At 36.6% G+C, this 26,551-nt stretch overlaps 1 protein-coding gene across 1 annotated transcript in view; it reads right to left on the bottom strand.

The window, feature by feature from the left end:
• LOC139131254 (uncharacterized) overlaps positions 1-26,551 on the bottom strand; it is a 283,792-nt gene that overhangs the window by 256,932 nt on the left and 309 nt on the right. The window lies entirely within an intron of this gene.

Here is a 26,551-nt window from a genome sequence, read left to right on the forward strand (position 1 = left end):
GTATTGTGTGTTAACATTTTTTTGAGAAAATATTACCAAATCAATTGTTTATAATATAAGAAAAAAAAAGCAGCCACAAATGTGTGATTTTTAAAAATTTGACTTTCCCTTGTGGTGACAGACAGAGAGGAAAGAAATGAACAAAACTCGATCTTCTCAGCCTGTACATGGTGTCTTCTGTGCACAATTCTATGGAGGTTGATATCGAATAATAATCTTGAACTTATTTGGGATAATTTGATCTTTATATTTTTCAAATTTCTCAAAAGTGTTAGGTGCCCTATAGCTCAATGTTGTGATACTACAAATTATTCATAAAAACAAGTGTGTGACTTAAAAAGAAAAGCAAATGAGGTTACATTTGCAGATTATATAGACATTACTTCACCATCCAATTATCCCAAATTAGTTCCAATCATGTTCATAATGAGTGATAAATTATGAGTGAAAACTACATCCGATTAATGGGATGCTATATAAGAAGTCATTGTCTGAGTCATGTTCTACCGAAAACATTCATTCAAGTTGCATCAAGAAGAATGTTTTCGCTTAGTGTAAAGAACTGGTAAAAGTGACAAAAGGCCTAAAGTTTGTAAATTACAAGATACTTGTGGTTTATGAGCACGGGACCAAATTAATTTAACGATTTGATTAAAATACCATCCAAGATAGAACGGTGGTCGTCGTCCAAGAAAACAACTTACAATCTCATCAATCTACATTTACAATCTGATCAATTAGCTGCGTTTGACGTTGGCCATTGTGCAATTTATGTTCATCAGGAATTTTCATTAAAGTTTCAGCATTAAGAAACTTTTGAAGAGGTAACCAAAAGGAAATAAAAAGCCTTACAAGTTTGTAAACTTCAAGGCATCTATGGCTTATGCATCGTTCCCAAAGTATTTTGTAGACATGATGAAATGACAGATGATGTGGTCAGAGAAGACTGTCCAAGATATGGCCAAGTCAAGAAAACTCTTTGTGAATAGTATGCGATTCTTTTCATGGAATGTGCAAGGCTTACTTAGTAATGACTTCTTGAAGATTTCAAAACATTTGACGATGTTTGTACGTGGAAAACTTGGCTATACGCGAGTTGTTACCAAATATTGTCTAATGTATACCCTTATCGGAAGAAAAACATCCAGAGTTAGTCGATATGCTGTCGATCTCTATCTTTTCATCAACTAATTGTGATCAACATGTATTTCAAACTTGTGTTTCTACATTACGAAATTCAGTGTTCTTAATGTTACATTGCAAGACGTTTGGATTGGATTTTCAAAGAATATTCTCTTAGGATGTTTTTACCGTTTGAAATATCGACGCTGTATTCTATTCTAATAAATAAAATTATTTTATGTTGAATTTACATGAGTTATTCGAAACTCGCTAAGTATACAATGAGCTCTCCTTTGGCATCATGAAATTCGATCTGGAAGTGTTTACTTTCCACGTACATAAAATGACTATATATATATATATATATATATATATATATATATATATATATATATATATATATATATATATATATATATAATATATATATATATATATTATATATATATATCCTGTTGGTTGTCACAAGTTTGAGACTTAAGATAAGCGAGTACCTAAATATATATATATATATATATATATATATATATATATATATATTTACTTTCCACGTACATAAAATGACTATATATATATATATATATATATATATATATATATATATATATATATATATATATATATATATATAACATATATCCTGTTGGTTGTCACAAGTTTGAGACTTAAGATAAAGCAAGTACCTAAACGATAATATATCATACAATTATAAATCCGGAGACTTGCTCTTTGCGGATTTTTGGACATTAAATGTACTAAAATAACAAACAATGACAAATATTTATAATAAATATAAAATGACTGCGATTTTCTTCATCTTTGTATAAGGAACTGACGCTTGGATTGACTCAAGTTCATAAACGAGCTGTGCAGCCGGGAAATAATAGGAAATTATTCGGCGTCTCAAAAACTATTCGAGGGTTTGGTTCGCAACGCCTCCAACGATGTCAGAATCCTTGTCATGTATTCAGGTCCGCCGAATGCGAGTAATAACACCATTGAACAGTTCTTGCTAGAGTCAACGGAGCGAAGCATCATGGGACGTACGAACACGACATTCTCTGATTGCCAGTCTACATAATTGACTTCATGTCTGTCCACTCTCTAATTACGTCTCAAGTAAATCATCCGGGATGAGTCCTCTTTCTTTCATCTTTTCGTATGTAAATAAAACTGGAAAGACAAAATGGGTAAAAACAGATGATGTAAATTTTTAAAAATATGATTCACAAGGTGACGCAGTTTAATCCTATCAGCCTTATTTCAGTGTATAGAGATCATGATTCATCATCGACTAGAATGAATTAAAAGTACTACCGTGTTTCAATATATATGTAATGCAGTTGTCGGTGAATTGTTTTTGCCACAAGTTTGCAACAGTTTACTTCACTGAAATTGTAATGATCAACGTCACGAACAATAATCATCGTACGTAAATTCCAAAAAATCATTAGGTATAAAAATATGTAATCAGGTAAAATGAAAATACAAAATTTCTTTGACTGCTGTCATTGTATCACCCCTTTATATTGCAAGTATAAATACTTCTTCGGTCAAGTCCTTCAAGCTTTATATGCCAAACTATGAAAGTTCATTAAATATGCAACATTAATTAGCTGACGCGAAACTAATAAAAAATCTTTCACTACTTTTATATAAAATTTTATCATCAATATATATAACACTTTCATCAAGTTTTGTCAAGTTCTTCCAGTAATCACTTATTTTTGAAAAGTTCATTACGTATACAAAGTAACAAACAGCTGACACAGCCAATTTCATCAGCTTTGCTCCAGTACAGCCAGTTAAATGTGCCTGATTTAGAATGTTCATTACAAAAAGCAAAATATCAATTAGCTGACATGAAAATGCAAAATTTCTTTAACTATATAATATCATTGTCTCATAATAAGTCTCATAAAGTCTTGATAGTCTTATGTGCCCGATTGGGAATGTTCCTTCAATTTGCAAATTGGTAACTGGTTGATTTAAAAATGCTGAACGACTTTCATTAATGTTATATCATAGAATCTCCACTGGACGTAGCAAGTTTCGTGATCTTTGATCAAGTTAATTTGGTCCAGATATATATCCCTAATAATCAAAGAACATCATATATGCAAATTAGCAATTAACTTTCATGGCTGATATATCCAAGGGTGACCAGATCTGTAGCAAATCTGAAACTTGTGTGCATCTGTTTATAATGTATATCCGTTTCTTCCTAAAATCATTTATTATGCAAATAAGCATAACATATGAAAGCCACACCCACCAAAACTAACCAGTGCCTGCCATTTACGAACAATGTATGTAACAGATTTCATACCAATCCTGTCAGCAGTTCTTGAGATGCCAACAGACAGACTTACACACGGACAAACACACTGACTGCCATACAGATAGACACACATCGGTGCGACATTAGCTCACGTGTGTGACCACTTGAGCTAAAAATAAGAGTGTACCATTTTTGGCTCATGTGCATAACATTAAGTTGGTCAATGTTATGACTCTTTTCTAAAATGTCCATGTTGCAGTATTTGTGTATGTTACCATGACTACATATATTTGTTCTTCATAACTAAAACGTTAAAACGGAAGCTCAGGAGATTTTGTGTGGTAGATTCATGAACTGATCTGGCGTGAAATGTTCCTGGAGGCTATGTCAAACAAAGACAAATTTGCACATTAAATTCTATGGGCACACAATCGATATCTTAAGAATTGATTGATGAAATCTAATGCGACTTTGCAAAAATGGTAGACTCAACAGTAATGCCACATCAAGAAATGAGATCATTTAGGCAATAAATATCAACACTGAATGCACTGCATTTCATCCAATATGACTTTGAGGTAAACTAATCATGTGAGTGTCATACTGATGATTTACTCATTTACATACTTAATGGCAAAAACCTGCGTGTACTGAAATACTGAAATTGAACGCAGTTTTAAGGTAAAGTGTATTACATAGTATTATGCATGTCAAAAGTTTGATAAGTATAATATAATGATTATTAGCTCATTTGCATATGTAATAACTCCAGTAATTGGGTTTTATATTAACGCTCAAGGCACATAATTTGATCGGACTTCTTAGGAAGCTTGGTCATTATTTGTGGATGTGTGGAAAGTTTGTTGAGTTTAACAGTAAGCTCTTTTGTATAGTTAATGAACTTCTTTAAGTAGATAATATATGAAAGCTGAGTAAGCTAAATTTGATCGAACTTTCTGAGTCCTTGGTCATAGTCAGTGTTTCGTATAGCGAAAAGTTGATGAGCACGATGTACTGATTATCACTTCATTTGCATATCACGTGGAATTAGGCTATATATCAAAGCTGTTTTCACTGAATTTAATTTGACTTGCGGGGAACTGTTACATACTGACGCTGTTGTGTGACACAAGCTATAAAGTGAAATGAGTGTGACTCATGGCAATTAACTCATCAGTTGCACATAAATTGACTTTTGTAATTAGGCTGCATATCTGACCTGAACGCTAAATGTATTGGATTTCTTAGGTGCATTGGTCGTACTTAGGTTTAGTTGAAAACTATAGGATTCTAGGTATGAAACCAAGTATGAAATCAATTGAACATTGGATGAATTTTTTACGCTTTATGCGAAAATTGAATTTACAGCGTAAGACCAGATTGTGTTGTATATTGAAAGTTTTATGGGCGTGACAAAGTAAGTATTAGTTCATTCGCATACATAATGAAATTTTGAAATTAGGCTACAGTCGAATCTAAGTCCCCTTTTTCAGGTGATCATTATAGTGTGACGTTTTCACAAGTCGGCCACCTAAATCTCAAATTTATTGCATTATTATAAGATAAGTGCACAATGATAGCCTTATACAATAACACAAAATTTAGACTGGGTTTATAAACGTATAGTACGCTGACAATTTCCTTCTCCAGCTTGATGAGTATTTTCCTTATGGAAACACTATAATATTTATTGTTTTTATTTTCATATCGTCTCTGTATTTATAATTACTGAAGCATCAGCCGATCACTTACACTTCACCAAGTACTCGTTGAATTATGAATTATATACTATAACTAAAATTAGTTCATAAAATGTACTCACCCATTTGATATTTGGTCGAATTACTTAGGTCTAAATTTGTATTGACCGCCGATTGCTGTGGCTTTCTCTTCATCTTTATTACTGATATGGTGTAGAGGAACGGGTTAATGGCTGAGTTGATAGGCAAGATGAAGACTGCAGTCCAAGCATAAACAGATCCTGGAACTGTGACTGTATCAGTCATTGCCAGCATACCCATCACAGCGATTGGAACCCAGCAGAAGAAGTCAGTCAGCACTATCAGCGTCATTCGTTTTGCGATGGCTGCGGTTTCTCTGGCTTTCTGTTGTAGTTGACCACCAGTGGCTAAAGTTGTGCGTCGTATAGCTAAGTACATGGTCAGATACAGAATTGATATAGCAATGAAGCATCAGTTATCCGATCACTTACACTTCACCAAGTACTCGTTGAATTATGTACTATAACTAAAATTAGTTCTTAAAATGTACTCACCCATTTGATATTTCGTCGGATTACTTAGGTCTAAATTTGTATTGACCGCCGATTGCTTTGGCTTTTTCTTCATCTTTATGACTGATATGGTGTAGAGGAAAGGGTTAATGGCTGAGTTAATAGGCAAGATGCAGTCCAAGCATAACAGATCCTGGAATGGTGACTGTATCAGTCATTGCCAGCATACCCATCACAGCGATTGGAACCCAGCAGAAGAAGTCAGTCAGCACTATCAGCGTCATCCGTTTTGCGATGGCTGCGGTTTCTCTGGCTTTCTGTTGTAGTTGACCACCAGTGGCTAAAGTTGTGCGTCGTATAGCTAAGTACATGGTCAGATACAGAACTGATATAGCAATGAAGGACAGGAAGTTAAGGAAGATGAAAATGACAACTGAGTATATCCATCCGGGTGTTTGTTCGTTGGTTAGGTAGAGGGATAAGCAGACTGGAGAACGACTGTAGAAGCTATAGCCGAAGTAGGGGATACCTACAAGAGGCAGAAAGCTAAGGAATGCAACGGCTATCCAACCAACAACCACAATTGCGATGGCAGTTTTCAGGTGTATCCGAATGAATTTCAGAGGAAACACTATCAAGAGAAAGCGGTCAAAGGTAACAACTGTCAATGAAAAGACGGACATCTCACTCGACAGCGATGCAATGAAACCAGCAAAACTACACAAGGGACTGCTTCTCCATGAGGCGTCATAGGTGACGTAAACACCGCGGTAATTCATGTCAACTGAAGCAATTATCAACATGTATATCCCCATCATGAAATCAGCTACAGCAAGGTTCAAAATGAGGAAGGTGTGAACTTTACCCAAGTCCTTCTCTTTGATTCGCCAAACGATGATGAAGAGGTTGCCAAAAAGGCCGTCATTCCTAGGATCCAGACAGACCACCTTAAAACTTGATTGGCCATGAGGTCTTCACATGATGAGAATGCATCAGCAGACGGTGAACATACCTGCACTTCTTGGTGTTTTCTGACCATGCAACAGTATTTATAAGCATCGGTATATCTGAAGATGTATAAAAGATATACAAATAATAAAAGTATTTCATGAGAAAGAGATGGCGAATGAACATTTCAAAACAAACAATATATGATATTGAGGTTATCAAGGTTAGACACACCTAAAGGCAGCCGCCATCAAGACTCAAAAGTAGGCTATTATGACAGAAACAGTACGACATCTGTATTAAAGCAGCGGCGGCGCACTTGAAGAGTTCGCGTCACAGCTTACATTTAGTTCCGCCTATTGCACAATTTTATTGTATTGTCATAGGCTGACAGTTTGGTGGTGGTGACGGCTTTTATCAGAACGCGGTTAGTGATTTTTGATGTGATTTTGACCTTAGAATGGCATATGGGTCACCAAGACTATTTGTTAAACATGTTCACAAAACAATGTTTATCATTGTCAAAAAAGAGAAATTAATTACGTCCTTGCCCTAAATTGCGCCCAAAATTGATGCTTGTCCTTTATTCTTACTGACTTTCAATAACCAAATGTGAACTGAATAAGCTCACGTGTTTTACAACAGGTTCATTATATAATAGTAGTATGCTTCATAGAACAATGAGATATCTGTTATATCATTATATGTCGCAGGTTTCATCAATTTTCGCACAGTACTCTGATTTAAGGTAGCGACTCAGGTTCATTGTCACTTATTTTCAATCCTCATTTTCACAAAGAAGAAGTGGTCACACACCCGACATGTGGTACTTTTTTATCTGCTCGGTCACCGAAGAGTTCAGAAAATTTGTTAGTTTTTCAAAAACAGTGCGCATACGGCTGTTTTACTCAAAAACACGTGTTTTTTAGTTTTTTTACTCAAAAAAGTGTAAGTACAAATCTCCAATCGGCCTTGGTGATCTGTTTACGGCAATCGACGGCTGGGTATACTGGGTAAAAAACCGTGTCCCGGCTTTTTGAAATTCGCTTTTGTTTTCACACAATGCACCTTCAAAGTGTCAACTTGACGTTTTTTGCATAAATTATCCGCCTTTGTTCACGTTTGGCAGGATATCTTCACTTCCAGTCCTTTTATCGGAAATCTGAGACACGTTCTTTCAGATATGTTCATTCACTGTCCACAGGTGAAAAATCAGGCTAATCTGTCCAGGCGCCGCTGACTTATACTTATTTGAATAATGTACGCACTGCCAAAAACGGAACTGAGAAAATCGACGATTTGTGTAAACGACCTATGCGTCACACATTGTGGCCAAGAAGTCCGAGTCGCGCACCATTTTCTGCGAATTTTCTTACACCAGGAATAAGTTGAAATATTTAGAGTCAGTTTTGGGAATTAAAAATATGTTAGGATTGCAGATCGTGTGAAAATAGAAAGAAATTATACACTGAACTGGCAAATGCTTAGTGCCAGCAGTGGGTGGTATTTACACAACAAACACAGAGGGGTAATTAGCGATTTAATCCATTTTTCGAACGTTTAACTAGCATATTAACTGTATACTGTTGTCTCAACGGTTACAATCTGGTTACCAGAGTTCACAGTCAAGATGAAGACGTCGAAACTTGTGTAAAAAAGTCTATCCGATCGAGACCTGTGTGCTGTCGTCGCGCGATCGCGTCGGGCATTCACTTGTTCTTGACTCAAGTTGTCTACTTCCTGTCTCGCGATCGGCAATTTATGCATGTTCTTTGTGAAAAATGATTGTCAAGTTCATGTTAGCGCCGACACTGTGCGAACGGGATGTCAGTTGCTAGTTTTCCTACCTCAAGATGAGACGAACACATGTAACTCTTGACAACATAAAATGTCTGTTGTATTTTCTTAGCTTTTGCACCGCACTGCAAACTTGTCGCCCTTCGTTACGACGGGAGAGATTGACTCGTGTTATTTTTTCAAACTTTATTTATATGTGTTCTTGTACCGATTTTATCAAACTAATAATAATCACGCCGTAGCGTAGAACAGTGCAGGCTGTCATTGACAGCGTGTTCCGAGAGACAGAGTATCGACTAGTCTACAGTGGAGTCACTCGACTTGCGCAATACCAGCGCACACATAATTATTTCGGAGATTTTTACTTTTAATCAAACTTTTGATGACTGACCTCACATAGCAAAAATTGCTAGTTTCAGCACTTCTAGAAATTGAGCCGGGTTTGTTTTACGTTCAGTGTTGAGGTCGAGCTAGCTGCTGTGGAGTCTGTGGGTAATAGATAAGTTTAGACAACACGCACACAAGAATCATTTGTGAACCCTCGCCTCGCAATCCACGTTTGACGTAATTTAATTTCTGGGTTATATTTAAAGAAAGAAAAGCATGAAATAAAAAAATATTTGCATTTCGTTTCGAAAAATTAGCAGATCGGTGAACTTGCTCTTGTGAATCTGCATTATGTGTGTATGAACTGCACCCGCTTGGGAAACTCCTTGACGTAGATGTCGCGTGTTGTCGGGTACGGTGTTGTTCAAGGTTTCTCAGCAGACACGAAAAGGCTGCACGATAGAAAGATGAAACTTCGAGTTTAAAAATATAAAAGAACACGATACTAACACCAAGCATGTACAGCAAGAGTGATAAAATTATTGCAACTAACAGAAGTTTCATCTCGCTCAGGCTAATTTTTGGACTCGGGTATGTAATCAGCATAGCCTAATATGTTCGAAAAGCTGTGTGTCAAATACTTTCATAGTTGTTGAACTGAGCACGTCTCCGTTAACGTCTGCGTCCTCGGCCAATCTGACTCTTCACTGCATTCTTGATCGTTATTGCAGGGAATAGGAGCCTAAGTCTGACTGTTTTACATTTAAATCGACCTTTGCGCACGTTGCCGTCTTTTTCAGGTCCGCTTTTGTGGACCTCGCTTGCTTTTTCGATGGTACTGAGCACGAGCGCCGGCTTTGGTCTGCTCGACGTCCGGGGCTCGACGTGTTTGCCGTACCGATCCATGCGGAGTTCAAAACGCTGAGCATAACGTTGAAGATGGCGCATGCGCACTATACCGCAAGCCTATACATAATCTCTGCGTGTTTATCAAAGATATCGTGGTCGGTAATCCGCGACCGTTAAAACAAAAGGGAAATAATGGCATGCGGTGTAGCTGATAGTGTGCCATTTTAGCAATATTTCAAGAATTTCCCGGTACGATGTGACCCAACACCTTTCCCCAAAAGAGAGCCATGTATCAGTGGATCGAAATTTGAAATAAAAAAAAAATTGCAAAATTGACCTTTGAACCTGAGTCGCATCGTTAAATCACTCATTACAAAACTTATTTATGGGCTGTTTATTAAATTGACACTGCTCAATGCTTCATGGGACAATTAGATATCTAGCAGGATAACATATGTAGCACATTTTATCATATTTAATGCTGCAATTTTGAGTAATATTACTAATTACAAAGTTCATTAAATATTCAAATGGACCCTTAATTAACTTGACACTACTCAATGTTTCAAAGCGCAATTAAGTTTTATCGGATCAATATCTGCAGCAGGTTTAACCAAATTTGGTACCGTAATTTGAGAGTTATATACCTCATAAAAACGTTCATTAAATATGTAAATGAACCTCTAATTAACTTCACACTACTAAATGCTTTACAACACAGATATCTGTCGGATCAGTATCTGCAGATTTCATCAAATTTGGTGCATTTATTTCGGAGTTATATGACTAATTACAAAACGTCATAAAATATGCAAATGAGCTATTTATTAACTTGACACTGGCAAATTCCTTTCAGTATAATTAGATATTTATCCGATCAATATCTGTAGCAGGTTTCACCGAATTGGGTGACTTAATTTTAGAATATTCATCAAATTACAAAGTTCATTAAATATGCAAATGAACGCTTAATGAACTTCACACTACTTAATGCTTTACACCAAGTTAGTTATCTGTCGGATCAGTATCTGCAGCAGATTTCATCAAATTTGGTGCAATTATTTCGGAGTTATATGGCTAATTACAAAAGTTCATAAAATATGCAAATGAGCTACTCATGAACTTGACACTGCCAATATTTGTTGTACATATCATCAAATTTGCCGCAGGAATTTTAGAGTTATATCACTTATTACAAAAGTTCATTAAATATATAAATGAGCAGATAATTTACATGACGCTCACATTATTAAAGTTTCATGAGATTTTGTGCAGTATTTCTTGATATATGTTGACACTGTCATTATTGTCTCCATAGGGAAACCATTATATGAAAACAAACGATATTGCATAACTTCATAAATATGCAAGCCATACCAACCAAAATTTAATCAGTTCTTGCAAGTAGCATATTGTACCTGTCTACTAAATCTGACCTGAATCCGTTCAGGCGTTTTTGAGTTATCGTGTGAACAAACAGACAGACAGACAGACACTCACAAATACTCTCACACACTCACACATGGACAGACAGACATCGCTATGACATTAGCTCACGTGTGTCAACACGTGAGCAAAAAACAATTAAAAACAAGGATTATGGCAGAATGACTGCATTTAGAGTATTGACATGATACTTACAATTCAGCGAGTCCTATCAACGGTACAAACAGCTCAGAACTTTCAGCCTGGAACAAATTTCCTGTAACATACCTGCAGAAGGGAGAAATTGTAGATGTGTGAACCTTAACGCTCTGAAAACATCTAATTATCAGTTGACAACTTGACATTGTCATTTGTAAACTGATAAATGTCATTTGTTGAAATGTAGGTTCTAAATTATTTGGATAAACATCTTAAGTTACAATCAAACGCTTTGTTACATTCGATTCACATTTTTTGAAATATCGCAATAAAAATTATGAATTACTTATCATGACAGTGTAGGGATTGCTTGATGCTTGATTTTTAAAGACTCTCATTTGCAAATGTTTAAAATTAGTATTAAAATAATAACAATGATCATTTAACTATTGACAAGAAAATAGTGTAATCATGTCGTAAAAGTATATTTTAAAGAAACACCAAAGATGATGACCTTTATACTTACAGTGCGTGAAGATTATGTAGATCTGTAAACGCCCCATCGTTAATAAAAGCAATGTTGTTTCCGGTTAAGATTCTGCGAAGAAAATGCAAATGCGTATAATTAGATGTTCTCTTGCCACTTGCCATAATGGATCATGTAATGATGCAAGTATGTCGTTTACATCAAGGGGCTCACATTCGTGGCATTTGTTTGCTTCATAGTAATGATAAACAACCAGAGTTCTGAGACAACGCCACCCTGCCAATGCCTTCTAGGCAGAATTTGCCCAGGGGACAAGTACTGAGAAAGTAAAATTTCTACAACACTTTGCTGACCTGCTGTTTGGGCTGACTAAATTTGTATTCTTTGTTACTAAAGAAAACGGGTAAAATTTTCTCAGAAGGCTTTTGGCTAAAAATTCTCCATCAGTTAATAGTATTCTATTTTTCATTCAAAGAATTATTGCCAGGGATGTTTATAAAATTTGACCTTTGGAAAGTGGCGCCTGATGTAAGCTCCTACAATTCCTTCAAGAAAACCAGGTTTTCAATCACAAAGTTATCTTTAAATCCGGCTAGTTGACGTCTTTAACTTAAGGCTAAAATCTAAAGTTATTGAGAACGAGACGACTTTATCGACTCTATACTTACAGCATTCGAAGATTTTGCAGTCCGTAAAATGTATTTGCTTCAATAGTACGTATATTGTTAGCTCCAAGGTTTCTAAAATTAATAAAAATTAAGGACAGATTTAGCAACAGTGGTTTATTGAAATCAAAGTTGGTATGGTCGCTTGTGGTGCTTAACCCATAAATCACGTCTTGATATTCAAAATTTACACCAAAGAAGAATTGTAGATTGAGCTACAACATTGACGATAATTTTCTCTAACATTCATTACTATAACACCTCACGCGAAATTATGCACAAGGGAAAACCTTAGATGGAAGTGACGTAAACTTAGATTAATCCATACCAACAGAAACCAGAAAATACATCTTTGTTGTTCTTCTTATGAACGTGTTATGGGATGTAAGTGATGTATCTTTAGAATTTTATGTTCTGTATGTTCTGTATACTTTCTTGCTCTTCCCCAAAGTGTTTAACAATATATATATTATATATATATATATATATATATATATATATATATATATATATAATATATATATATATATATATATATATATGTGTGTGTGTATTCAACTTTTCAACATAGTCCGTGTGTCTGCAAAGTAGGGACTAAAATATATGTGTTGACAATAACAGAGCATATTGTACACGATGCAGCAGGTTCGTCATGCTAATACTGCTTACTTAAACATATTTTAGGGAAAGCACTGACAGCATGCACCTATTTGATAAAGCTGAAAAGTGATGAAAATGTCCTAAAAGGACTCATTTGGCTAGTGTAGGCTTTTTTATCAGAAGTGCAAATGTCTGCTACCTATTAATGGGCATACTTACAACAAGTACAGGTTTTTCGGGAATTCAAATTGTCTTGGGCGTATCTCAATTATTAAATTATTTGAACGATCTCTGAAAAAAGTTTAGAAAGACACAAGCTATACATTATCACAGAAATCATTATACCCTACGTTGTCGTTATACTTTGCTCCAGTCAAATAGTCATCATTTCCGTTTCGTGGCAAATTAGTGTATGTCACGCTTTGGTTGGAGTAATTCACAAGCAGTAAAATGAAAAATAAATTGATAGTTAAAAAGATGGTGACTTGAAGAAGTTGTGATTTGAAAACATGATTAATTTAACACAGGGCCATTTGAAAATATAGTTATTCGAAATCCTGTTGAGTTAACAACATGGTGATATCAAGATATGATGATTCGAAAACATGGCAACATGAAAATATGGTGACTTGAGAACATAGTGACTTGAAAACATGAACATGGTGCCTCGAAAACAAGACGATTCTAAATCATAGGAATTTGAAGACAAGGTGATTCGAAAACATGGTGATCTGAAAACGTGAGGGGATGAAATAGAAGTGCAACGAGTAGACTATTCACTACTTACAGTTCTCCCAGTAATTGAAAATGGCGGAACTCGACTTCCGTAACCTCAACGTCATTTCCGGCCATATTCCTGTTGGCAAAAGACAGTGCATCTGAGTGTATGATAATTTAATGATGTAACTTTGCGTCAATGATGAGATTTGTTGGTTGTGACACAGCATGAACGCACGTTGTGGGAATAGTATACCTATTATCTCTCTCATTAGTTTGTTTCACAAAACATTAGTTCAAGTTATGCCGATTATTTCACAAGAGAGTCAGAATTCATCCGTCGACAAGGGACTTAAGTAATTAGTGAATTAACGATAGCGTTGAACTAATTCTGCCGAGAAAAACGGTGCACGGGTAGGGTAACTCACAGTTTCTTGATATCCTGACCATTAATCAGCGGAAAGGAACTCATCGACTGGTGTGAACAATCAATGGCAGATCCATGACAAGTACATTCCAAGGGGCAGATTAGACCTGGTAGAAAAGGGAAAATGTTACATTTTTAATGGAAAAGTGAAAGATTTTGTGACATTGTAATGTACGGATGCCCAATATTGGGCATATAAGCTTCTGCGCTGCTCTTAGTTCCCTTGATAAGACTAATTCTCGTGTCTTGCCTACTCCGGCCCCTTTCCTTCGATAGGACAAAGTTTACGCTCCCATACCACATAGCAGCTCATCATCTCCGTACCGACACTGTTTGACGCCATCGCAATTCTGAGATACCGGTATACAGTTTTGCTCCCCATGACAACGATAATGTCCTGGGCACTGGTAAACTCCTGCGTTCATAAAGAAAAACAAACTCATCAAGGCTTGTGCGACTGTATATTTTGAAATGGCTTAGATGACGGAATAATGACACGATCACTATCTACGTCATCAATTCGTGCTCTCTTTAAGATGACGTCTTACGGTGCTTATCAATTTCCATTCTTTTTTGTCGTGAAATAACTTACTTTGTTGCATCTCATCTCTCGGAAAAATTCATCTATTTTCATAGATAGAAATTAATATAAGGGTGCAAGAATTATGACAATGGGACCATTTGATGTTCAATAGGTTCATCATATATTAATTATCAGTAGAAGGTTGAAGTAGAAAGAAGAAGTAAAAAACGTAAACCAGAAAGTTAAATGTACGCTCCAAAAAACAAGAATTCTAATCTCTCCGGGGAATGAAACAGTAAATCAACTGCTGATACACGTCTTACATGGAAGATAAGGAATCTCAGCTGATAAACGAATGACATCATACTGAAAAGTTGTCACGATTGCATCAAATAATTTATGCTATTTACGTCGACGGAAATCGCTCTCCCTAATGACACAATGCAAAGGATTTCGTGTTTTCCACTTCAACTTTACATCGCTTACCGCAGTACTCTTCATCAGAGCCACGTGGACAGTCAAAAACACCGTCACATCGCCTATGGAGCGGTATACAGTATGCATCAGGACACTTAAAGGCGGAGCCTCCCTTTAAAAGGGGCCAACCTATGGCGGCGTTCATTGTGTAAGTGGACACCAAGCAGGTAACATTAGGGCACACGCTCCAGAAAATGCCACTTTTTAGTTTTTTTCCGACCGCATAAACGCTGACAGACTGCCAAGCGGTCAGCACGAAGCTGCTGCCGATCGAACTCCGTAGTTATATTCATATTCTAACATGACTGGAAGACGTTTTTAAGGAAATTCGAGTGTGGGGTGCTGGGGAATAAATGACCGTTGGCAATTTGAACTGACCGTCAATCAAACGGTTATATAAGCTCTGTTTGCAGGATTAGCAAAAGGTGAAAAAAGATTGAAATCAGTTTGTGTAATTAATGTTATAGAAATCAAACATCGTACTGGCCATGTGTTTGACTTGGAGGAGAACTCCACTAATGCGAGAACCAGGGATTGAAAAGTGCGGCTTTAAACATATCATCACGACAACTAAAAAGTTCTGAAAAACAATGGTGAAGAATGATAGACAATTAATTTTTCTAGGCGTTCGTTTTGCTTCAAATCACATGTTCTTCTTTCGTTGTGAAGAAGACAGTTATGGGACAATAGCTGCATTCTTTAATAAAATTTTAATAATGTTTGCCCATGTTATTATTTTCTTTGAATTACGTTCTTTGAATTAAGTGTCGGCCTTGAAATTAATACTCTGTGAAAAATGTGAACTTAGTACTTTATGAACAATATGAAATTTAACACCAGACAAAGAAATTCTAGTCGGGACTAAAATCAGTTGATAATGTTGAGCACGTACAGGTTCTGCTGAAAAAGGAAAAACAGGACACATTTTGACCTAATTTGTTGTAAATGAAATAACATAAAGACGAATCATGGAAGATAAATCAAAGTGTGGGCTTAATAGAGCTTTTAATGTCCTTCTTATATAATCTAATGAATAACCCAACCGTAAAACAAACAAACAAACAAACAAACAAACAAACAAACAAACAAATAAATAAATAAATAAATAAATAAATAAATAAATAAATAAATAAATAAATAAATAAATAAATAAATAAATAAATAAATAAATAAATAATGAGTCACTTAATAAATAAATTAATATCTGAGGGTCGTTGAAAGCATACCACAATTCCTGAGATGGGTGACGTCACGACATCCCCTTTGATAGCCATACTGATCAAAATCGTAGATACACATCCACTTGCGGTCCACGCTGGGACCATTAACGCATCTGAATTCTTCAACACCAAAACTCTCAATTGGCATGTCGACTTTTTCTAATGAGCTAGAGACAGTACGACCGTAGTCACAATCCGTTTCGTCCTCCCTTTCGTTGCCTGCACAATCTAGCTCTCCGTCGCACCGCGCATGTTCGGGTATACATTCAACGTAGTAACATAAGAATCCCTTACAAACATCTGCAAGGGTTGAATAGTAAACATAGGGTATCTGAGTCATCTCGCAAAAGTGGGTTTATTAAGGCCAAACACGCCTCGAAATTGAAAGATTTAAACCTTTACAGAAACTTTCTATGTAGAACTTGAAAACATTCCATTTCGAAATCGAGAAAAATAACCAGGGCTCATTATGCAAAATTCGGTACTAGAGAGACTAGTTACCAAATATTTGCAGGTACTGGAATTTCAAAACGGCGGCCTGCCCTTATCAACTCTTTCAGGGGAAAATAATATTTCCGAGTATCATAAAAATGAACTGGTTAAAACTTCTGTTACTCAATGAGCTTCAAAATGACCCCCACAAGTGGTAGACAAAACAAGACTTATAAAAGTTTGCAAGTCCAAATGTTTGTTCCGGGGGCGCATTCTACCTTAACCTGTTCACCCCGATTCCCTGTAAACAGGTCCACAGTCACCGTTGATAACAATGAGTTTGGGGCAAACCATGGTTGTGAAAGGGTTAAAGCTTCATTTTGGTAATAAGAGGGCTATGCGAAATATCAGTCTGTACGAGTCTTCCTTCAAAATTTGGGACCATTCAATTTCATTAACTCATTATTTGGAAAATATGCCAGCAGAGGTAAATACAAAAGCGCGTGGTTAAATCCTTACATTGTAGAGAATGTAATGTATTTATCCCTAGTTTTCATTCAAGTTCAATGTTAAGAGTTCGTATGGTATGGTTCCACATTACCGCAAAACCTTTCATCAGATCCATCGTAACAGTCCTCCATAAGATCGCAATACTTTGACTTATGCACACATTGGTTGTTGTCACATTTGAACTGATCCACTGTGCAGTTTGGATACACTGGAAAAAATAGATGTACTTTGATCATGAATTGCATTGCATTGTCGTCGACCTCGTAGGACCCCAATGATGTGTTAAGTTTGGGTACGTCTAATGTCGCTATGTGTTACGTGTATTTTATCTACGCGCAACGTAACTACAATTCTTTAGGACAATTTTCTTTAAAAATCAAAGTTGATCAACAAACGCTACTAGTTTCAGAGATTGTGGCAGTGTACTGTGAACATACGTCATGAAATCGTGAAGAAGCTGCCATTGTGATGACAAAGAAAATATATGTTGACATGCTTTTCGATTGTTATCATTTATAATAGTACAATTTACTCAGTGAAAACTACGAAACATTACCACAATTTTCTTCATCGCTGTTGTCGCCACAGTGATCGATGAAATCACAGTAAAACGTCACCGACACACACTTTCCATTTTCACATTGGAAGGTGTTCGTCGGACAAGCTACAGCCATATCTGAAGGACAAATAAATATTTTCATCGATTACATAGTGAGTATTATCATTATTCAAGTAACATGTGATAAAGTGCCACCAATTTCAAAGTAATAAAAGAAAAGGGCCCAAAAGAACAACTTTACCAACTTTACAAAATTAACTAAAGGTTTAAGATGGTGATTCTTCAGTTTCTTCTCACTTCTTGTATATTGCACACGTTTTATCAACTCAAGTAGAGGAGGTCTTTCTTCACTTACTGCATCCTATTTCATCAGAGCCATCGATGCAATCTGTGTTTCCATCGCATACATACACAGGATGAATGCACTCATCATTGCCTGCACATTCAAACGGCTGGACGCCGCACGTGTGTGTCGTTACTGCAAATAAGTAGACATTACTGACGGAGGGAAATCAAGATACTCGGTGACCAAAACAGGCATTGAATTTTAAACCAGTGTGCTCTGTTGAAAACATTACACAATCAAAACTGAGAAATATATAAACACATATACTCTACATTTAAAAACGGAAAATCTTGTAAAGATGAAAAAAACGTTAGTTTCTCGTATTTCATTTACAAACGATGCGATTTACATGAAAAGCAACTTAACGAGTCTTCCACACGTTCTGCCGTATTTACAAATACCTAAGACTTTCATGAGTACGTAAATGGATCAAAGAAAACAACGGTTACCTGATGCCTGTGTCATACACATCTCTAAAATAATTTCCTCGTCACAATTCATTAATCCGACTGTCCAATCAGATGCATCCATGCCTAGACATTCTCTAGCATGGTCGACGTCTGCGTTGGGCTTATATATATATTCACACCAATGTAACATCCGGTCTTGTAGTTGTCGTCTGCGGCCGTTGTGCAATCACCTCCGATCAGTGAGATGACATCATCGTTAAGCGTGGTATCTTTCGCAAGCAGTATATATCCAGTTACGTTTATAGACCAGACGTGGCTGAGATAGTAGGATACAGTCAGTAGTTCTTGTCGGTTATTTCCTTAAAACCAGTGTTGGATTTGAGCACTGTTCCCCTGCTCCAATGTTTCTTTTTCTGGTTTGAAACAAATGTTTTCGTGTCTTCCCCAAGAAGAATCTTTAAAAGCTGTGAAAAATTACGTCACAGATGTTCAATGCACGTATACGTACATGTATTAACATTCGATTGGTGCAATGGCGATGGGTTTTGTCATTTCGTTTTCAGGTGACAGAGTTTTGTATGACACCTGTATGATAAAATATTCTTGTAATCTGTTGGTCGTTTCAGAGTTTCATATCATCCAAATATTTCTTGCATTGCTTTGCTAAGAAATCTTAAATTTCTGATAAAGAAATGAATTACTTTTTTGATGCATTGCAAGAAGGTACTATCATGGTTGAAAGTTGCGGATAGGCACATAAGCAAACGGAAAATGATAATTCAAAATTGCGATCGGATAAATGTAGGCATATCAAGTGACCTTTTATGTCTGAAACATTTAAATGCATACAATTATTCCAAGGAAAACCATGGTTATCAAAAGTATCAAAATTAATACTTGCCGTAGTTAGATACACCGACATACGAGTCACCGTCTGGTTCTCCGGAACCTGCGGCGGCTTTCTTACAAATAAAGTGTTTAACTGTATTTAAAACACACGGAATATCATGCCACTGATCGGTGCGATGGAAATCAGCCATATCAATGACAGAACACGCTTCAAATATAGCGCCACCGGTTGGTTGTAATCGTCATCATATCTGGCCTTTGCCCTATCAAAGAAACAAAGAATTTAATACAACAAACATTTTCTTCTGGATTATTGATTAATGCTCTTAATAACAGCTATGCTTGCGATGACTTTCAGAACAGTTCCACAACATTTGTAGTCCGCTTACAATACTACATGTTGTAGTTTCAACTTTTTGGGTTGATGGTTATTGCTGTCGTTAATGATATTTGAAATTCAAAATAAACTCAATTCCCATGCTATATCTATGATAGAAAATAACATTCCTGATTTTAACATTGCCAGGTAATGGAAAGTTTGTTTACTCGATAAACTTCGATAGGAGCTCCCACAAGTGGTAGGCAAAAATAGTATTGTCAAAGTTTGAGAATCCGAATATCTGTCGCACAACCGCATTCTATCTTTAATTTTTAGTAGCTTAAAATCTGCATAAATGTAAGATGAATTATAAAGCCAAAGAACCTTAGTTAAACTATTACATTTCCATTTAAATCATTTGAAATGACTGCCTCTAAATTGTTGATTATGATTTGTCATCAGGTCCAGTGTTTCATGCACAATATTCGAGACAATGGGAACCCGAGACTACGGCAATTGTCAGTGGCTTAGCGGGAGATACGCATTAGGCTCCGCCACAGCCGGCCGTGGTCGACGATGCATCGGGGAGAGGCGAGTCCTCCAACTTGTACTTAAGAACTGGGACAAGGTATGATTATCAATTGAAGATAGGAAGGTACTGCAAGTGTACATACCAGTCGGAATAACTCAGTGGATTTCCATCTGTCCATCGATATTTACCACTTTGGACTACGTCTGACAAACCTAAACAGCCAATAAAATAATCGGAAATACACTCAAGAATAACATGCTTTCCATCTACGAAATTGAGGGTTAGAAAACAAACAAAAATAGCGTAAAATGTACCAAGGTGCCGTTTAGTTGTAACTCTGTGAACTTCAAAATGAGCCCAACAAATTTGAGGGTCTTAATATCTGTCTCCAAGGCGCATACTGTAATCTCCACAAATGTAATATCAACAACAATTGTAATAAAATCGGCCACAAATGTAATAAAACAGTCAACCATTAATGTAACAACCCTCAACCACAAATGTAATACACAAATTAACCATAAATGTAATAAAACTCACCCTAAATGCAACAAACTTGAACTTGCATATGTGATCATTTGTTTATCAATGCCCTGAGTAAATAATAACTTTAATAACACTAGTGTAATGTTGTAACATACTTTCCTGAAACTAGGTTTCCTTTCCGAAACTCAGAATAGAATACTTTGAGAACACTATCAGAAAACGAAGAGGTGCTGATCAAACCGTTAGAATACGGAAGCCTCAAATAACTCGTCAACCAGTTATACTACACAAAGTTTATGACAGATGACTCCGAACAATAAAAGAGAAATATACAACCTAATAACAGAAACTTAAGACGCAAAACATGTTGTCGAGAATATTATCTATATTTCAATCGAGTAAAAACAATACGAACACTACCTTGAAAACAGTAGAACAAAATTAGACATCCTAACATCCCGGTGAAGGAATAAACTTCAAGTGAGACAATATAGGAATACAGACACTCTATCAATTTTTCACAAATTTATCCTCTGAAGACGAATTTGAGGCGACTGATTAAGAACCGTAAGGCAAATTTTAGAAAAAAAACGGCGTTAAAGGATCTTAGTGTTATACCGTCTCCTCCACTCTGGAGTAGAGACTGCACTGACATTCAGATTACAGCTGTGTCTCGCCATGGCCAATCACTTTTGTACACAAAACAGGGAAACATAAAATACACTTTCAAATATACGAAACACACTAAACGCAAATAATTTAGATATGAATAATGTGTGGAGTTGTTTTCCTTATTATTACATAGATGAATATATAAGGGCTAATTCCTCAATAGCAACGATAAAATAGATTTATTACATTTATGGTTGACAAGTATTACATTTATGAGTGATTTTTTTATTACATTTATGGTTGGTTTTTGTTACATTTATGGTTGATATTACATTTACTGGTGCACTTTATTGCAATTATGGTTGATGTTACATTTATGGAGGTTATTACTTTTATGAGGTTATTACATTTATGGAGGTTACACATACTAGCTAAAATAAGGTGTAGCATCTTGAGAAGAGTGGCTGTCTGGTGCATAAGTTGGCCACTCAAGAATTCTACCAATTTTCTATTTGAAGAATTTTAACCTATATCTTCAACCTATCCTTTGATAGTGTACTTAATGGCAGAAAGGAATTTCACGGTGCCAGAATTACTGAAAATAATCTATGGATTAAAAGATCTTATATGTGCCTTCAAACTCAATAATCGCTTAATTCTTACCTATGTAAGTTTTGCTGTCGCCATGTAACCAAACCCTTGACAGTGAAATAGATAATGAAGTTCAACTCTTCGCGGTTCAGAATACTGACCAGATTGGCGCCAACTTGGCGACATTTACCTTCGGCTTGGTTCCATGTCAGTCCAGTCTCCTCCCGACTGACCTGTAGCAGTCTTTTCCAAACTGAGTCGAATCGTTTTCACACTCGTAGTCTGAAATACAACAAAGGTTTTCAATCAATTTTGATATAGAGGACAAACTGACATGTGTAGAGACTATGACATAAAGTATTAACCATGCAACGGAGCAATATTTGTACAGTGTGCAATATCATATTAAGGTACTATGGGCCACCAAAGTGAAAGACTTAAACTTTTGCTCATACTTTCCTCAAGGAAACGTCCAGTCATTTTCTTAAAAATCAGCAATATATTCAGGATGCAACTGTTAGCACCATACCTTAAATCTATCGATATTTGGAGTTCAAAATGTGTGCCATCCCTTGGTAACTATACCAAAACCCTTAATTTTTTGGATTTTCTCACATATAAGTCGTTCAAAAAGCTCACGCAAATATAAATCAGAAAAAAAAACTATTGTTAAAAAAATCGAGAGTCCGAATATCTGTCCAAAAAGTGAATTCTGAATGTAATCAGAAAAAAACTATTGTGAAAAAAATCTGTCCCAACGGTGAATTCTACTCTGAGAGAGAGAGAGAGAGAGAGAGAGAGAGAGGAGAGAGAGAGAGAGAGAGAGATTGATATTGCGCGTGTTGAACTTTGACCAATACGACAATGGCATGTTAAAAATCATAACTTACGTTGATCCTCCTGCCTATCGATAGGGAATTGTAGCTGATAAGGAACAGCTGAGTACTTGGCAATAAAGCCTGCATAACCCCCTGTTCCAGTTTGTCCGCCTTGAAACTCTATGTACACTTGTGAAGTAGCCGATATAAAATATCCAGGGTTATCATATCCACAGACTGTAGCGGATCTGTTGGCATCGGACACTCGTACAAAATCACTGCTACAGGTGGTATCTGAGTCACCGACATTGAAATCCAGGAATTCCAAGTGAATGACTCACCGTCCGCCACCTGGATATCCCAACTGCATTTTGACTCAGGAGGGTACGGGTTGGGATAGCCAAGGGAATTTATGAAGCCACACTCTGAATTGAGGTATATGTCGTGTCCACACTCTGACAGCATACAGCCTGAAATGATGAAACATTTGTAGATATAAGACTCTATGACAAAACAAGTGTATGCGGCCAAAATGTTGAGGAACAGTCGTCATCACGACCTTTCTGATTTCGTTTACAGTTCTTGTACAGGGTCGAGCACTCTGACGAAACCAAGAGTAAACTCCAAATGGACAACATAAATATTAATATACTGATATATGTCTAAAATGTGTGTACTGTGTCAAAGCCAACGTAAACGAGATGGACATTTTTCTTGCTTCATATGTAGACATCCACAAGTTAGAAAAGCGCTCAATTAAGCATATATACTTTCATCAACATAGAAAATGTTTTAAGCTCTAAAATTGCAAAATACTTGCACAGACATAGACATTCTGCCATCTTGACGTGATAGGGAAATAGCAGCCTCTATAAGCTAGCAAATATTGAAAGATGCAGGATGAAACACCATATATCGTAATGACGTCAAAAAGACAGGGGAGTCAATCGCACAGCGAAACTTCCTTCCCCTCCAGTCGGAATGTTAATGCTTGCATTTAGATAATAGACGATATTATTTCAATGAATAAATCTAAATTCAGTGACTATCTCGCTATATGCTATATAGCTCGCTACTATGAATTATCCTCGAGAAAAGGAGATTGAAGAAACTACAGAACGGCCTCTTCTGCTTCATATCTGGTTAAATTTGAATCTATTATGATCCCCCTATTAGGCGATATGACAAGAGAGATGATTTCAACTTTAGTATTGAATAACACAAATGCACTCCCTAAGTTGCTGTGAATAGTGACAATCGACCAATCAGATATATACTTTCGAGCCGGCTGCAGATCAGCAGAAAGGTTTAGTGTCTTTGAGAACTCTGAATAGTTTGTCCTATATGCTGACGTCTAGTATATGATTCCTTACCTGTCGTGTAGTAGTTGCATTGAACCCTCTTCCAACACCCGCTCTATCCGTTGAAAACACGACAGTCAACTCGTTGAGGTAGATGAAAGAAGTGGTAATCTGAGACCCACAAAATTGACCAAGCTGTTGATCATCGTTCACTTCTGAGCCGTTGTACAGGGCTAGGTAACTGATACAGCGAATGTGGTCGCCGTACTGCTGTCGGGCAAGTCAAAGGAGTGAAAGTTCAGGTGGATATATCGACCGGCTGGTGCAATAATGGTCCACACGCAGTAACTCTCCGCGTAGTATTGCTCATCTCCCGTCAGGAAGTTGGTACTGAATATGGATCCAGTGGTGTCCGTTAGAAAACTAGGAGATCCACAGCCCGAACATTCTTTCGTGTCGCAATCTGAACACAACATATCAAAGGCTCTTTTTGATGCAAAGTTATCAACAAAATTCGACAATGTATTTCCGAAAATTCCGGTTCCTATTGTTCCTCATTTATCATTTACATTAGGCATTAACTGACGCTTTATTTTTTAAAAAAACTGGCGATAACTGTCTTTGGCATATTTGGCGTAGCGAACTTGTTAATCAGTTGTCATTCTTTTATGAAGTTAGATAAAAACTGAAATGTGAGCTTGTAGAATATTTACAAAGCTCTGGCTCCCAATCTTATTATATTTTGTCTATTTTGTTCATTCTATTTTTTAGACTCTTGCTTTTTTAGACTCTTGGGTGCATTGCCATTCAAACAGCTAAGTAGATTTATCCAATGTTCAGAAGATGCATAACATTCAGTGTATTCCAATCACCGGTACATTGCAATGGGGCTAACTGGTAATGTGCAAATGTTGGCGAATCTTCATATAGCATTTTTCGGATATGGTGTAATGGTTACACTCACATGCTTTGAGCATAACTTCTATCGGTAGTCGAATTACGCCTTCAACATCACGAACTGTAATTCTATCACCGACGGCGAATTCTTTATATGTCGTCGCGTCCATGATATGGTTTATCGAACACTGAGTACAGTTTGTGTAACAGCCATCCGTCGTGCCAAGGAGGTAGAGTGAAGATTCAGAGAACAACCCTGTAGAGAACATGTAGACAAACATTCCGTCGTCATAGCCTCGGTAACCAAATGCGTTTTTGCCTGCATACTACATTAGGCCGAACAAAATATTTGTGCTGTTCCGATAACCCGACCTACCCTATTTTTACCGCCGACCTTAGACTTTTTAGAGGTATGTAGACGCGGAAGTTAAAAAAAAGAAAGCAAACACCCGCATAATCAAGCACGCAAGAAATAAAGAGAAAATCACGCGAGAACTAGCGCAAAACCTATGACGTCATTCACGTTGCAGATACGTTACAAATAACATGGCGGCCAGATATACGCATCTGTACGTCATCACGTACGTTAAATGAGATTACGACAAGGAAAGATCGTTGTTGTCTGCTATAAATCGGAAACGCACTTTCAAACAAATTCTTGAGGAAAACAACAAAGGTTTTTAACAATGCATAAAACACTGCACTCGAGTCCAGTTTGCTAGTATTGCGGCTTGAACGTGGTTTGAGCAGGCAATTATCAAGTTGACGACGCTACAATGAACTTAAACGTGAAATACACTCACTTTTGTGACTTGTATTCACTTTTATTTTGAGCGACTGCGAAAGTTGAGGAATTACGAGAGCCAAGAAAACCGTTGATGCATTTCAAGTTCTAATGGCGGGCGACCGGCAGTTTGCACCACCCATGGACGTAACCATGCACCACCAAAGACAAGCAGGTCTGAAACCGGACTGTGTTTTAACAGTATAATTTGCTGTCAAAGAATTATGATTCATAAAGTTCTGATGACTGGCAGTTTCTACATTGAGGAACCAGAAGATACCTCCATATTATTTTCTATGACATTCAAACAAACATATAAAAATGTCAACCAGTAATCCAATATGACGATGGAACTGTTAACATCTACAGGGATTTTAACGAAAAAATCCCTACCCACCTACCTACCCTAATTGAAACCCAAGTTATCAGAACAGCAGAACAGCACACTGTTTTGGCCTTATACGAAATGCTTGTACACCACACAATAGCAATCAGACACGCTGTCGTTTATATGATAAATGTTTATAGAGCGACTATTTTGGCAAAAATTGTACATCCAAAAATTGTGGGTGAAATCAACCAAAGACTATGATTTATTTAAGAACATTCATTATAGCTACGTGGGCGACATTAAGATAGAAAATGCATTAGTCTTTTTCTAGGACTTAAGTTATTTTTATTTATTTCCCACCGCGGTAAATTTATTGCAACCGAAAGAACTGTATCAGTTTCGTTGTCCTTTTAGATTTTCCCATTGTATGTACAACTGTCTTAGATTCGATTCTTAGTCAATTTGTTGATGAATTACAATTGGCATCAAATAAAAGTGACAAAATATAAAAAAAAAA

This window comes from Ptychodera flava, chromosome 4 (genome assembly GCF_041260155.1).
Source record: "Ptychodera flava strain L36383 chromosome 4, AS_Pfla_20210202, whole genome shotgun sequence".
Lineage (NCBI taxonomy): Eukaryota > Metazoa > Hemichordata > Enteropneusta > Ptychoderidae > Ptychodera > Ptychodera flava.